The sequence below is a fragment of the Orcinus orca genome, chromosome 19 (assembly GCF_937001465.1).
Source record: "Orcinus orca chromosome 19, mOrcOrc1.1, whole genome shotgun sequence".
Classification (NCBI taxonomy): Eukaryota; Metazoa; Chordata; class Mammalia; order Artiodactyla; family Delphinidae; genus Orcinus; species Orcinus orca.
In genome coordinates this window covers 61,078,171-61,091,042 of record NC_064577.1, presented here as the reverse complement: position 1 = coordinate 61,091,042, position 12,872 = coordinate 61,078,171, and the positions used below count along the sequence as shown (strand labels likewise).

The window sequence follows — 12,872 nt, the reverse complement described above, 5'->3', positions numbered from 1 at the left end:
CCCAGACTCCGCCGCGGGCCCACTTGCCGTCCTTTCGGCCCGCGAGCCCCTCGACCTGCACCTGGCCGCCCCCAACGGCGCCCAGCCCCGGCGCCGCCACCTGTGTGCCGGTGTGTCCCTCCACAGCTCCCTCCGACAAAAGCCCCCCACCCCCACCCCGCCCCTCTGGCGTGTCACCGCGGCCGGGTGCGGGAGCGGGATCGAGGGCAGGGGCCGCTTCCCCGGGCCTGCCGGCCACCAGGGGCGGGGTCCTGAGCTCGGCGGGGGGTGTGGGGGCAAGGGTGGCCTTGCCGGGGCTGAGGGGCGTGGCGACTCAATGGTGGCTCCCAGTGGCTTCGGGCCAGCTGCCGTCGGGCAGGAGGGCCGGCCCGGGCTGCGGCCGGGCTGCGCCTAGCGCCGCGTGGGCCGGCAGGGCCGATGCCCAAGGGACCGCGGGCCCCGGGCCCTGAAGCCTCCGGGGCCACGTCCCTGTGAGCGACGTGCGGGATCTTGGGCGGGGCGCCAAGCGCCGAAGGGTTTGCTGGGTCACGGCCGCCCTGGGCTGGGAGGTGGTCGCCAAACCCTCCGCCGCCGCCCGATACCCGAGACCTCCGTTCCCCCTGCCTGGGCGGGCGAGGGGGCCCTGCCGGGGCGGGCCGGCCGCCAGGCTGGCGTTAAGGCGCCAGCGCCAGCGAAACTGGGCCTCAAGAGGCAGCCCGCGGCCCCCGCCCCCGTCTACGGCCATACCACCCTGAACGCGCCCGATCTCGTCAGCTAAGCAGGGTCGGGCCTGGTTAGTACTTGGATGGGAGACCGCCTGGGAATACCGGGTGCTGTAGGCTTTTTGCCTCCCGCTCCGCCCGCCTTCTCCTTTACTCGCCCGCGGCGGGGGCCGCCGGCTCCGCCCCCGCCGGGCCCCGCGGCAGGCCCCACCTCCTCAGGCCCCTCCCAGCACGGCGCGTGCCGGCGGGGGCGCTCCCCGCCGGCCCGGCCGGCCAGAAGGCGGCCCTGGAAGGCAGCCGCACCCCAGACGCTCCCGGGGTGGCTGGCCCGGACCCAGACTCCGCCGCGGGCCCACTTGCCGTCCTTTCGGCCCGCGAGCCCCTCGACCTGCACCTGGCCGCCCCCACCGGCGCCCAGCCCCGGCGCCGCCACCTGTGTGCCGGTGTGTCCCTCCACAGCTCCCTCCGACAAAAGCCCCCCACCCCCACCCCGCCCCTCTGGCGTGTCACCGCGGCCGGGTGCGGGAGCGGGATCGAGGGCAGGGGCCGCTTCCCCGGGCCTGCCGGCCACCAGGGGCGGGGTCCTGAGCTCGGCGGGGGGTGTGGGGGCAAGGGTGGCCTTGCCGGGGCTGAGGGGCGTGGCGACTCAATGGTGGCTCCCAGTGGCTTCGGGCCAGCTGCCGTCGGGCAGGAGGGCCGGCCCGGGCTGCGGCCGGGCTGCGCCTAGCGCCGCGTGGGCCGGCAGGGCCGATGCCCAAGGGACCGCGGGCCCCGGGCCCTGAAGCCTCCGGGGCCACGTCCCTGTGAGCGACGTGCGGGATCTTGGGCGGGGCGCCAAGCGCCGAAGGGTTTGCTGGGTCACGGCCGCCCTGGGCTGGGAGGTGGTCGCCAAACCCTCCGCCGCCGCCCGATACCCGAGACCTCCGTTCCCCCTGCCTGGGCGGGCGAGGGGGCCCTGCCGGGGCGGGCCGGCCGCCAGGCTGGCGTTAAGGCGCCAGCGCCAGCGAAACTGGGCCTCAAGAGGCAGCCCGCGGCCCCCGCCCCCGTCTACGGCCATACCACCCTGAACGCGCCCGATCTCGTCAGCTAAGCAGGGTCGGGCCTGGTTAGTACTTGGATGGGAGACCGCCTGGGAATACCGGGTGCTGTAGGCTTTTTGCCTCCCGCTCCGCCCGCCTTCTCCTTTACTCGCCCGCGGCGGGGGCCGCCGGCTCCGCCCCCGCCGGGCCCCGCGGCAGGCCCCACCTCCTCAGGCCCCTCCCACCACGGCGCGCGCCGGCGGGGGCGCTCCCCGCCGGCCCGGCCGGCCAGGCGGCCAGAAGGCGGCCCTGGAAGGCAGCCGCACCCCAGACGCTCCCGGGGTGGCTGGCCCGGACCCAGACTCCGCCGCGGGCCCACTTGCCGTCCTTTCGGCCCGCGAGCCCCTCGACCTGCACCTGGCCGCCCCCACCGGCGCCCAGCCCCGGCGCCGCCACCTGTGTGCCGGTGTGTCCCTCCACAGCTCCCTCCGACAAAAGCCCCCCACCCCCACCCCGCCCCTCTGGCGTGTCACCGCGGCCGGGTGCGGGAGCGGGATCGAGGGCAGGGGCCGCTTCCCCGGGCCTGCCGGCCACCAGGGGCGGGGTCCTGAGCTCGGCGGGGGGTGTGGGGGCAAGGGTGGCCTTGCCGGGGCTGAGGGGCCGTGGCGACTCAATGGTGGCTCCCAGTGGCTTCGGGCCAGCTGCCGTCGGGCAGGAGGGCCGGCCCGGGCTGCGGCCGGGCTGCGCCTAGCGCCGCGTGGGCCGGCAGGGCCGATGCCCAAGGGACCGCGGGCCCCGGGCCCTGAAGCCTCCGGGGCCACGTCCCTGTGAGCGACGTGCGGGATCTTGGGCGGGGCGCCAAGCGCCGAAGGGTTTGCTGGGTCACGGCCGCCCTGGGCTGGGAGGTGGTCGCCAAACCCTCCGCCGCCGCCCGATACCCGAGACCTCCGTTCCCCCTGCCTGGGCGGGCGAGGGGGCCCTGCCGGGGCGGGCCGGCCGCCAGGCTGGCGTTAAGGCGCCAGCGCCAGCGAAACTGGGCCTCAAGAGGCAGCCCGCGGCCCCCGCCCCCGTCTACGGCCATAGCACCCTGAACGCGCCCGATCTCGTCAGCTAAGCAGGGTCGGGCCTGGTTAGTACTTTGATGGGAGACCGCCTGGGAATACCGGGTGCTGTAGGCTTTTTGCCTCCCGCTCCGCCCGCCTTCTCCTTTACTCGCCCGCGGCGGGGGCCGCCGGCTCCGCCCCCGCCGGGCCCCGCGGCAGGCCCCACCTCCTCAGGCCCCTCCCACCACGGCGCGCGCCGGCGGGGGCGCTCCCCGCCGGCCCGGCCGGCCAGGCGGCCAGAAGGCGGCCCTGGAAGGCAGCCGCACCCCAGACGCTCCCGGGGTGGCTGGCCCGGACCCAGACTCCGCCGCGGGCCCACTTGCCGTCCTTTTGGCCCGCGAGCCCCTCGACCTGCACCTGGCCGCCCCCAACGGCGCCCAGCCCCGGCGCCGCCACCTGTGTGCCGGTGTGTCCCTCCACAGCTCCCTCCGACAAAAGCCCCCCACCCCCACCCCGCCCCTCTGGCGTGTCACCGCGGCCGGGTGCGGGAGCGGGATCGAGGGCAGGGGCCGCTTCCCCGGGCGTGCCGGCCACCAGGGGCGGGGTCCTGAGCTCGGCGGGGGGTGTGGGGGCAAGGGTGGCCTTGCCGGGGCTGAGGGGCCGTGGCGACTCAATGGTGGCTCCCAGTGGCTTTGGGCCAGCTGCCGTCGGGCAGGAGGGCCGGCCCGGGCTGCGGCCGGGCTGCGCCTAGCGCCGCGTGGGCCGGCAGGGCCGATGCCCAAGGGACCGCGGGCCCCGGGCCCTGAAGCCTCCGGGGCCACGTCCCTGTGAGCGACGTGCGGGATCTTGGGCGGGGCGCCAAGCGCCGAAGGGTTTGCTGGGTCACGGCCGCCCTGGGCTGGGAGGTGGTCGCCAAACCCTCCGCCGCCGCCCGATACCCGAGACCTCCGTTCCCCCTGCCTGGGCGGGCGAGGGGGCCCTGCCGGGGCGGGCCGGCCGCCAGGCTGGCGTTAAGGCGCCAGCGCCAGCGAAACTGGGCCTCAAGAGGCAGCCCGCGGCCCCCGCCCCCGTCTACGGCCATAGCACCCTGAACGCGCCCGATCTCGTCAGCTAAGCAGGGTCGGGCCTGGTTAGTACTTGGATGGGAGACCGCCTGGGAATACCGGGTGCTGTAGGCTTTTTGCCTCCCGCTCCGCCCGCCTTCTCCTTTACTCGCCCGCGGCGGGGGCCGCCGGCTCCGCCCCCGCCGGACCCCGCGGCAGGCCCCACCTCCTCAGGCCCCTCCCACCACGGCGCGCGCCGGCGGGGGCGCTCCCCGCCGGCCCGGCCGGCCAGGCGGCCAGAAGGCGGCCCTGGAAGGCAGCCGCACCCCAGACGCTCCCGGGGTGGCTGGCCCGGACCCAGACTCCGCCGCGAGCCCACTTGCCGTCCTTTCGGCCCGCGAGCCCCTCGACCTGCACCTGGCCGCCCCCACCGGCGCCCAGCCCCGGCGCCGCCACCTGTGTGCCGGTGTGTCCCTCCACAGCTCCCTCCGACAAAAGCCCCCCACCCCCACCCCGCCCCGCTGGCGTGTCACCGCGGCCGGGTGCGGGAGCGGGATCGAGGGCAGGGGCCGCTTCCCCGGGCCTGCCGGCCACCAGGGGCGGGGTCCTGAGCTCGGCGGGGGGTGTGGGGGCAAGGGTGGCCTTGCCGGGGCTGAGGGGCCGTGGCGACTCAATGGTGGCTCCCAGTGGCTTCGGGCCAGCTGCCGTCGGGCAGGAGGGCCGGCCCGGGCTGCGGCCGGGCTGCGCCTAGCGCCGCGTGGGCCGGCAGGGCCGATGCCCAAGGGACCGCGGGCCCCGGGCCCTGAAGCCTCCGGGGCCACGTCCCTGTGAGCGACGTGCGGGATCTTGGGCGGGGCGCCAAGCGCCGAAGGGTTTGCTGGGTCACGGCCGCCCTGGGCTGGGAGGTGGTCGCCAAACCCTCCGCCGCCGCCCGATACCCGAGACCTCCGTTCCCCCTGCCTGGGCGGGCGAGGGGGCCCTGCCGGGGCGGGCCGGCCGCCAGGCTGGCGTTAAGGCGCCAGCGCCAGCGAAACTGGGCCTCAAGAGGCAGCCCGCGGCCCCCGCCCCCGTCTACGGCCATACCACCCTGAACGCGCCCGATCTCGTCTGATCTCGGAAGCTAAGCAGGGTCGGGCCTGGTTAGTACTTGGATGGGAGACCGCCTGGGAATACCGGGTGCTGTAGGCTTTTTGCCTCCCGCTCCGCCCGCCTTCTCCTTTACTCGCCCGCGGCGGGGGCCGCCGGCTCCGCCCCCGCCGGGCCCCGCGGCAGGCCCCACCTCCTCAGGCCCCTCCCACCACGGCGCGCGCCGGCGGGGGCGCTCCCCGCCGGCCCGGCCGGCCAGAAGGCGGCCCTGGAAGGCAGCCGCACCCCAGACGCTCCCGGGGTGGCTGGCCCGGACCCAGACTCCGCCGCGGGCCCACTTGCCGTCCTTTCGGCCCGCGAGCCCCTCGACCTGCACCTGGCCGCCCCCACCGGCGCCCAGCCCCGGCGCCGCCACCTGTGTGCCGGTGTGTCCCTCCACAGCTCCCTCCGACAAAAGCCCCCCACCCCCACCCCGCCCCTCTGGCGTGTCACCGCGGCCGGGTGCGGGAGCGGGATCGAGGGCAGGGGCCGCTTCCCCGGGCCTGCCGGCCACCAGGGGCGGGGTCCTGAGCTCGGCGGGGGGTGTGGGGGCAAGGGTGGCCTTGCCGGGGCTGAGGGGCCGTGGCGACTCAATGGTGGCTCCCAGTGGCTTCGGGCCAGCTGCCGTCGGGCAGGAGGGCCGGCCCGGGCTGCGGCCGGGCTGCGCCTAGCGCCGCGTGGGCCGGCAGGGCCGATGCCCAAGGGACCGCGGGCCCCGGGCCCTGAAGCCTCCGGGGCCACGTCCCTGTGAGCGACGTGCGGGATCTTGGGCGGGGCGCCAAGCGCCGAAGGGTTTGCTGGGTCACGGCCGCCCTGGGCTGGGAGGTGGTCGCCAAACCCTCCGCCGCCGCCCGATACCCGAGACCTCCGTTCCCCCTGCCTGGGCGGGCGAGGGGGCCCTGCCGGGGCGGGCCGGCCGCCAGGCTGGCGTTAAGGCGCCAGCGCCAGCGAAACTGGGCCTCAAGAGGCAGCCCGCGGCCCCCGCCCCCGTCTACGGCCATACCACCCTGAACGCGCCCGATCTCGTCTGATCTCGGAAGCTAAGCAGGGTCGGGCCTGGTTAGTACTTGGATGGGAGACCGCCTGGGAATACCGGGTGCTGTAGGCTTTTTGCCTCCCGCTCCGCCCGCCTTCTCCTTTACTCGCCCGCGGCGGGGGCCGCCGGCTCCGCCCCCGCCGGGCCCCGCGGCAGGCCCCACCTCCTCAGGCCCCTCCCACCACGGCGCGCGCCGGCGGGGGCGCTCCCCGCCGGCCCGGCCGGCCAGAAGGCGGCCCTGGAAGGCAGCCGCACCCCAGACGCTCCCGGGGTGGCTGGCCCGGACCCAGACTCCGCCGCGGGCCCACTTGCCGTCCTTTCGGCCCGCGAGCCCCTCGACCTGCACCTGGCCGCCCCCACCGGCGCCCAGCCCCGGCGCCGCCACCTGTGTGCCGGTGTGTCCCTCCACAGCTCCCTCCGACAAAAGCCCCCCACCCCCACCCCGCCCCTCTGGCGTGTCACCGCGGCCGGGTGCGGGAGCGGGATCGAGGGCAGGGGCCGCTTCCCCGGGCCTGCCGGCCACCAGGGGCGGGGTCCTGAGCTCGGCGGGGGGTGTGGGGGCAAGGGTGGCCTTGCCGCGGCTGAGGGGCCGTGGCGACTCAATGGTGGCTCCCAGTGGCTTCGGGCCAGCTGCCGTCGGGCAGGAGGGCCGGCCCGGGCTGCGGCCGGGCTGCGCCTAGCGCCGCGTGGGCCGGCAGGGCCGATGCCCAAGGGACCGCGGGCCCCGGGCCCTGAAGCCTCCGGGGCCACGTCCCTGTGAGCGACGTGCGGGATCTTGGGCGGGGCGCCAAGCGCCGAAGGGTTTGCTGGGTCACGGCCGCCCTGGGCTGGGAGGTGGTCGCCAAACCCTCCGCCGCCGCCCGATACCCGAGACCTCCGTTCCCCCTGCCTGGGCGGGCGAGGGGGCCCTGCCGGGGCGGGCCGGCCGCCAGGCTGGCGTTAAGGCGCCAGCGCCAGCGAAACTGGGCCTCAAGAGGCAGCCCGCGGCCCCCGCCCCCGTCTACGGCCATACCACCCTGAACGCGCCCGATCTCGTCAGCTAAGCAGGGTCGGGCCTGGTTAGTACTTGGATGGGAGACCGCCTGGGAATACCGGGTGCTGTAGGCTTTTTGCCTCCCGCTCCGCCCGCCTTCTCCTTTACTCGCCCGCGGCGGGGGCCGCCGGCTCCGCCCCCGCCGGGCCCCGCGGCAGGCCCCACCTCCTCAGGCCCCTCCCACCACGGCGCGCGCCGGCGGGGGCGCTCCCCGCCGGCCCGGCCGGCCAGGCGGCCAGAAGGCGGCCCTGGAAGGCAGCCGCACCCCAGACGCTCCCGGGGTGGCTGGCCCGGACCCAGACTCCGCCGCGAGCCCACTTGCCGTCCTTTCGGCCCGCGAGCCCCTCGACCTGCACCTGGCCGCCCCCACCGGCGCCCAGCCCCGGCGCCGCCACCTGTGTGCCGGTGTGTCCCTCCACAGCTCCCTCCGACAAAAGCCCCCCACCCCCACCCCGCCCCGCTGGCGTGTCACCGCGGCCGGGTGCGGGAGCGGGATCGAGGGCAGGGGCCGCTTCCCCGGGCCTGCCGGCCACCAGGGGCGGGGTCCTGAGCTCGGCGGGGGGTGTGGGGGCAAGGGTGGCCTTGCCGGGGCTGAGGGGCCGTGGCGACTCAATGGTGGCTCCCAGTGGCTTCGGGCCAGCTGCCGTCGGGCAGGAGGGCCGGCCCGGGCTGCGGCCGGGCTGCGCCTAGCGCCGCGTGGGCCGGCAGGGCCGATGCCCAAGGGACCGCGGGCCCCGGGCCCTGAAGCCTCCGGGGCCACGTCCCTGTGAGCGACGTGCGGGATCTTGGGCGGGGCGCCAAGCGCCGAAGGGTTTGCTGGGTCACGGCCGCCCTGGGCTGGGAGGTGGTCGCCAAACCCTCCGCCGCCGCCCGATACCCGAGACCTCCGTTCCCCCTGCCTGGGCGGGCGAGGGGGCCCTGCCGGGGCGGGCCGGCCGCCAGGCTGGCGTTAAGGCGCCAGCGCCAGCGAAACTGGGCCTCAAGAGGCAGCCCGCGGCCCCCGCCCCCGTCTACGGCCATACCACCCTGAACGCGCCCGATCTCGTCTGATCTCGGAAGCTAAGCAGGGTCGGGCCTGGTTAGTACTTGGATGGGAGACCGCCTGGGAATACCGGGTGCTGTAGGCTTTTTGCCTCCCGCTCCGCCCGCCTTCTCCTTTACTCGCCCGCGGCGGGGGCCGCCGGCTCTGCCCCCGCCGGGCCCCGCGGCAGGCCCCACCTCCTCAGGCCCCTCCCACCACGGCGCGCGCCGGCGGGGGCGCTCCCCGCCGGCCCGGCCGGCCAGGCGGCCAGAAGGCGGCCCTGGAAGGCAGCCGCACCCCAGACGCTCCCGGGGTGGCTGGCCCGGACCCAGACTCCGCCGCGGGCCCACTTGCCGTCCTTTCGGCCCGCGAGCCCCTCGACCTGCACCTGGCTGCCCCCACCGGCGCCCAGCCCCGGCGCCGCCACCTGTGTGCCGGTGTGTCCCTCCACAGCTCCCTCCGACAAAAGCCCCCCACCCCCACCCCGCCCCTCTGGCGTGTCACCGCGGCCGGGTGCGGGAGCGGGATCGAGGGCAGGGGCCGCTTCCCCGGGCCTGCCGGCCACCAGGGGCGGGGTCCTGAGCTCGGCGGGGGGTGTGGGGGCAAGGGTGGCCTTGCCGGGGCTGAGGGGCCGTGGCGACTCAATGGTGGCTCCCAGTGGCTTCGGGCCAGCTGCCGTCGGGCAGGAGGGCCGGCCCGGGCTGCGGCCGGGCTGCGCCTAGCGCCGCGTGGGCCGGCAGGGCCGATGCCCAAGGGACCGCGGGCCCCGGGCCCTGAAGCCTCCGGGGCCACGTCCCTGTGAGCGACGTGCGGGATCTTGGGCGGGGCGCCAAGCGCCGAAGGGTTTGCTGGGTCACGGCCGCCCTGGGCTGGGAGGTGGTCGCCAAACCCTCCGCCGCCGCCCGATACCCGAGACCTCCGTTCCCCCTGCCTGGGCGGGCGAGGGGGCCCTGCCGGGGCGGGCCGGCCGCCAGGCTGGCGTTAAGGCGCCAGCGCCAGCGAAACTGGGCCTCAACAGGCAGCCCGCGGACCCCGCCCCCGTCTACGGCCATACCACCTTGAACGCGCCCGATCTCGTCTGATCTCGGAAGCTAAGCAGGGTCGGGCCTGGTTAGTACTTGGATGGGAGACCGCCTGGGAATACCGGGTGCTGTAGGCTTTTTGCCTCCCGCTCCGCCCGCCTTCTCCTTTACTCGCCCGCGGCGGGGGCCGCCGGCTCCGCCCCCGCCGGGCCCCGCGGCAGGCCCCACCTCCTCAGGCCCCTCCCACCACGGCGCGCGCCGGCGGGGGCGCTCCCCGCCGGCCCGGCCGGCCAGGCGGCCAGAAGGCGGCCCTGGAAGGCAGCCGCACCCCAGACGCTCCCGGGGTGGCTGGCCCGGACCCAGACTCCGCCGCGAGCCCACTTGCCGTCCTTTCGGCCCGCGAGCCCCTCGACCTGCACCTGGCCGCCCCCACCGGCGCCCAGCCCCGGCGCCGCCACCTGTGTGCCGGTGTGTCCCTCCACAGCTCCCTCCGACAAAAGCCCCCCACCCCCACCCCGCCCCGCTGGCGTGTCACCGCGGCCGGGTGCGGGAGCGGGATCGAGGGCAGGGGCCGCTTCCCCGGGCCTGCCGGCCACCAGGGGCGGGGTCCTGAGCTCGGCGGGGGGTGTGGGGGCAAGGGTGGCCTTGCCGGGGCTGAGGGGCCGTGGCGACTCAATGGTGGCTCCCAGTGGCTTCGGGCCAGCTGCCGTCGGGCAGGAGGGCCGGCCCGGGCTGCGGCCGGGCTGCGCCTAGCGCCGCGTGGGCCGGCAGGGCCGATGCCCAAGGGACCGCGGGCCCCGGGCCCTGAAGCCTCCGGGGCCACGTCCCTGTGAGCGACGTGCGGGATCTTGGGCGGGGCGCCAAGCGCCGAAGGGTTTGCTGGGTCACGGCCGCCCTGGGCTGGGAGGTGGTCGCCAAACCCTCCGCCGCCGCCCGATACCCGAGACCTCCGTTCCCCCTGCCTGGGCGGGCGAGGGGGCCCTGCCGGGGCGGGCCGGCCGCCAGGCTGGCGTTAAGGCGCCAGCGCCAGCGAAACTGGGCCTCAAGAGGCAGCCCGCGGCCCCCGCCCCCGTCTACGGCCATACCACCCTGAACGCGCCCGATCTCGTCTGATCTCGGAAGCTAAGCAGGGTCGGGCCTGGTTAGTACTTGGATGGGAGACCGCCTGGGAATACCGGGTGCTGTAGGCTTTTTGCCTCCCGCTCCGCCCGCCTTCTCCTTTACTCGCCCGCGGCGGGGGCCGCCGGCTCCGCCCCCGCCGGGCCCCGCGGCAGGCCCCACCTCCTCAGGCCCCTCCCACCACGGCGCGCGCCGGCGGGGGCGCTCCCCGCCGGCCCGGCCGGCCAGAAGGCGGCCCTGGAAGGCAGCCGCACCCCAGACGCTCCCGGGGTGGCTGGCCCGGACCCAGACTCCGCCGCGGGCCCACTTGCCGTCCTTTCGGCCCGCGAGCCCCTCGACCTGCACCTGGCCGCCCCCACCGGCGCCCAGCCCCGGCGCCGCCACCTGTGTGCCGGTGTGTCCCTCCACAGCTCCCTCCGACAAAAGCCCCCCACCCCCACCCCGCCCCTCTGGCGTGTCACCGCGGCCGGGTGCGGGAGCGGGATCGAGGGCAGGGGCCGCTTCCCCGGGCCTGCCGGCCACCAGGGGCGGGGTCCTGAGCTCGGCGGGGGGTGTGGGGGCAAGGGTGGCCTTGCCGGGGCTGAGGGGCCGTGGCGACTCAATGGTGGCTCCCAGTGGCTTCGGGCCAGCTGCCGTCGGGCAGGAGGGCCGGCCCGGGCTGCGGCCGGGCTGCGCCTAGCGCCGCGTGGGCCGGCAGGGCCGATGCCCAAGGGACCGCGGGCCCCGGGCCCTGAAGCCTCCGGGGCCACGTCCCTGTGAGCGACGTGCGGGATCTTGGGCGGGGCGCCAAGCGCCGAAGGGTTTGCTGGGTCACGGCCGCCCTGGGCTGGGAGGTGGTCGCCAAACCCTCCGCCGCCGCCCGATACCCGAGACCTCCGTTCCCCCTGCCTGGGCGGGCGAGGGGGCCCTGCCGGGGCGGGCCGGCCGCCAGGCTGGCGTTAAGGCGCCAGCGCCAGCGAAACTGGGCCTCAAGAGGCAGCCCGCGGCCCCCGCCCCCGTCTACGGCCATACCACCCTGAACGCGCCCGATCTCGTCTGATCTCGGAAGCTAAGCAGGGTCGGGCCTGGTTAGTACTTGGATGGGAGACCGCCTGGGAATACCGGGTGCTGTAGGCTTTTTGCCTCCCGCTCCGCCCGCCTTCTCCTTTACTCGCCCGCGGCGGGGGCCGCCGGCTCCGCCCCCGCCGGGCCCCGCGGCAGGCCCCACCTCCTCAGGCCCCTCCCACCACGGCGCGCGCCGGCGGGGGCGCTCCCCGCCGGCCCGGCCGGCCAGAAGGCGGCCCTGGAAGGCAGCCGCACCCCAGACGCTCCCGGGGTGGCTGGCCCGGACCCAGACTCCGCCGCGGGCCCACTTGCCGTCCTTTCGGCCCGCGAGCCCCTCGACCTGCACCTGGCCGCCCCCACCGGCGCCCAGCCCCGGCGCCGCCACCTGTGTGCCGGTGTGTCCCTCCACAGCTCCCTCCGACAAAAGCCCCCCACCCCCACCCCGCCCCTCTGGCGTGTCACCGCGGCCGGGTGCGGGAGCGGGATCGAGGGCAGGGGCCGCTTCCCCGGGCCTGCCGGCCACCAGGGGCGGGGTCCTGAGCTCGGCGGGGGGTGTGGGGGCAAGGGTGGCCTTGCCGCGGCTGAGGGGCCGTGGCGACTCAATGGTGGCTCCCAGTGGCTTCGGGCCAGCTGCCGTCGGGCAGGAGGGCCGGCCCGGGCTGCGGCCGGGCTGCGCCTAGCGCCGCGTGGGCCGGCAGGGCCGATGCCCAAGGGACCGCGGGCCCCGGGCCCTGAAGCCTCCGGGGCCACGTCCCTGTGAGCGACGTGCGGGATCTTGGGCGGGGCGCCAAGCGCCGAAGGGTTTGCTGGGTCACGGCCGCCCTGGGCTGGGAGGTGGTCGCCAAACCCTCCGCCGCCGCCCGATACCCGAGACCTCCGTTCCCCCTGCCTGGGCGGGCGAGGGGGCCCTGCCGGGGCGGGCCGGCCGCCAGGCTGGCGTTAAGGCGCCAGCGCCAGCGAAACTGGGCCTCAAGAGGCAGCCCGCGGCCCCCGCCCCCGTCTACGGCCATACCACCCTGAACGCGCCCGATCTCGTCAGCTAAGCAGGGTCGGGCCTGGTTAGTACTTGGATGGGAGACCGCCTGGGAATACCGGGTGCTGTAGGCTTTTTGCCTCCCGCTCCGCCCGCCTTCTCCTTTACTCGCCCGCGGCGGGGGCCGCCGGCTCCGCCCCCGCCGGGCCCCGCGGCAGGCCCCACCTCCTCAGGCCCCTCCCACCACGGCGCGCGCCGGCGGGGGCGCTCCCCGCCGGCCCGGCCGGCCAGAAGGCGGCCCTGGAAGGCAGCCGCACCCCAGACGCTCCCGGGGTGGCTGGCCCGGACCCAGACTCCGCCGCGGGCCCACTTGCCGTCCTTTCGGCCCGCGAGCCCCTCGACCTGCACCTGGCCGCCCCCACCGGCGCCCAGCCCCGGCGCCGCCACCTGTGTGCCGGTGTGTCCCTCCACAGCTCCCTCCGACAAAAGCCCCCCACCCCCACCCCGCCCCTCTGGCGTGTCACCGCGGCCGGGTGCGGGAGCGGGATCGAGGGCAGGGGCCGCTTCCCCGGGCCTGCCGGCCACCAGGGGCGGGGTCCTGAGCTCGGCGGGGTGTGTGGGCAAGGGTGGCCTTGCCGGGGCTGAGGGGCGTGGCGACTCAATGGTGGCTCCCAGTGGCTTCGGGCCAGCTGC

The 12,872-nt window shown here is 76.9% G+C and overlaps 6 non-coding genes and 6 pseudogenes across 6 annotated transcripts; all 12 read left to right on the top strand.

Annotated features, from left to right (window-relative positions):
- The first annotated feature begins 712 nt into the window (after window positions 1–712).
- LOC125962522 (uncharacterized) lies at window positions 713–821 on the top strand (annotated as a pseudogene).
- Window positions 822–1,746: 925 nt separating this feature from the next.
- Window positions 1,747–1,855, top strand: LOC125962521 (uncharacterized; annotated as a pseudogene).
- A 934-nt stretch (window positions 1,856–2,789) lies between these two features.
- LOC125962577 (uncharacterized) lies at window positions 2,790–2,898 on the top strand (annotated as a pseudogene).
- A 934-nt stretch (window positions 2,899–3,832) lies between these two features.
- On the top strand, window positions 3,833–3,941 carry LOC125962572 (uncharacterized; annotated as a pseudogene).
- Window positions 3,942–4,875: 934 nt separating this feature from the next.
- LOC125962299 (5S ribosomal RNA) lies at window positions 4,876–4,994 on the top strand. Its single transcript, XR_007473820.1, has one exon. It is a non-coding gene; the product is annotated as a 5S ribosomal RNA (ribosomal RNA).
- A 926-nt stretch (window positions 4,995–5,920) lies between these two features.
- On the top strand, window positions 5,921–6,039 carry LOC125962298 (5S ribosomal RNA). Its single transcript, XR_007473819.1, has one exon. It is a non-coding gene; the product is annotated as a 5S ribosomal RNA (ribosomal RNA).
- Window positions 6,040–6,965: 926 nt separating this feature from the next.
- LOC125962520 (uncharacterized) lies at window positions 6,966–7,074 on the top strand (annotated as a pseudogene).
- A 934-nt stretch (window positions 7,075–8,008) lies between these two features.
- LOC125962297 (5S ribosomal RNA) lies at window positions 8,009–8,127 on the top strand. Its single transcript, XR_007473818.1, has one exon. It is a non-coding gene; the product is annotated as a 5S ribosomal RNA (ribosomal RNA).
- A 934-nt stretch (window positions 8,128–9,061) lies between these two features.
- Window positions 9,062–9,180, top strand: LOC125962479 (5S ribosomal RNA). Its single transcript, XR_007474000.1, has one exon. It is a non-coding gene; the product is annotated as a 5S ribosomal RNA (ribosomal RNA).
- Window positions 9,181–10,114: 934 nt separating this feature from the next.
- LOC125962296 (5S ribosomal RNA) lies at window positions 10,115–10,233 on the top strand. The gene has a single exon (XR_007473817.1). It is a non-coding gene; the product is annotated as a 5S ribosomal RNA (ribosomal RNA).
- A 926-nt stretch (window positions 10,234–11,159) lies between these two features.
- On the top strand, window positions 11,160–11,278 carry LOC125962295 (5S ribosomal RNA). The gene has a single exon (XR_007473816.1). It is a non-coding gene; the product is annotated as a 5S ribosomal RNA (ribosomal RNA).
- A 926-nt stretch (window positions 11,279–12,204) lies between these two features.
- LOC125962519 (uncharacterized) lies at window positions 12,205–12,313 on the top strand (annotated as a pseudogene).
- The last annotated feature ends 559 nt before the right edge of the window (window positions 12,314–12,872 follow it).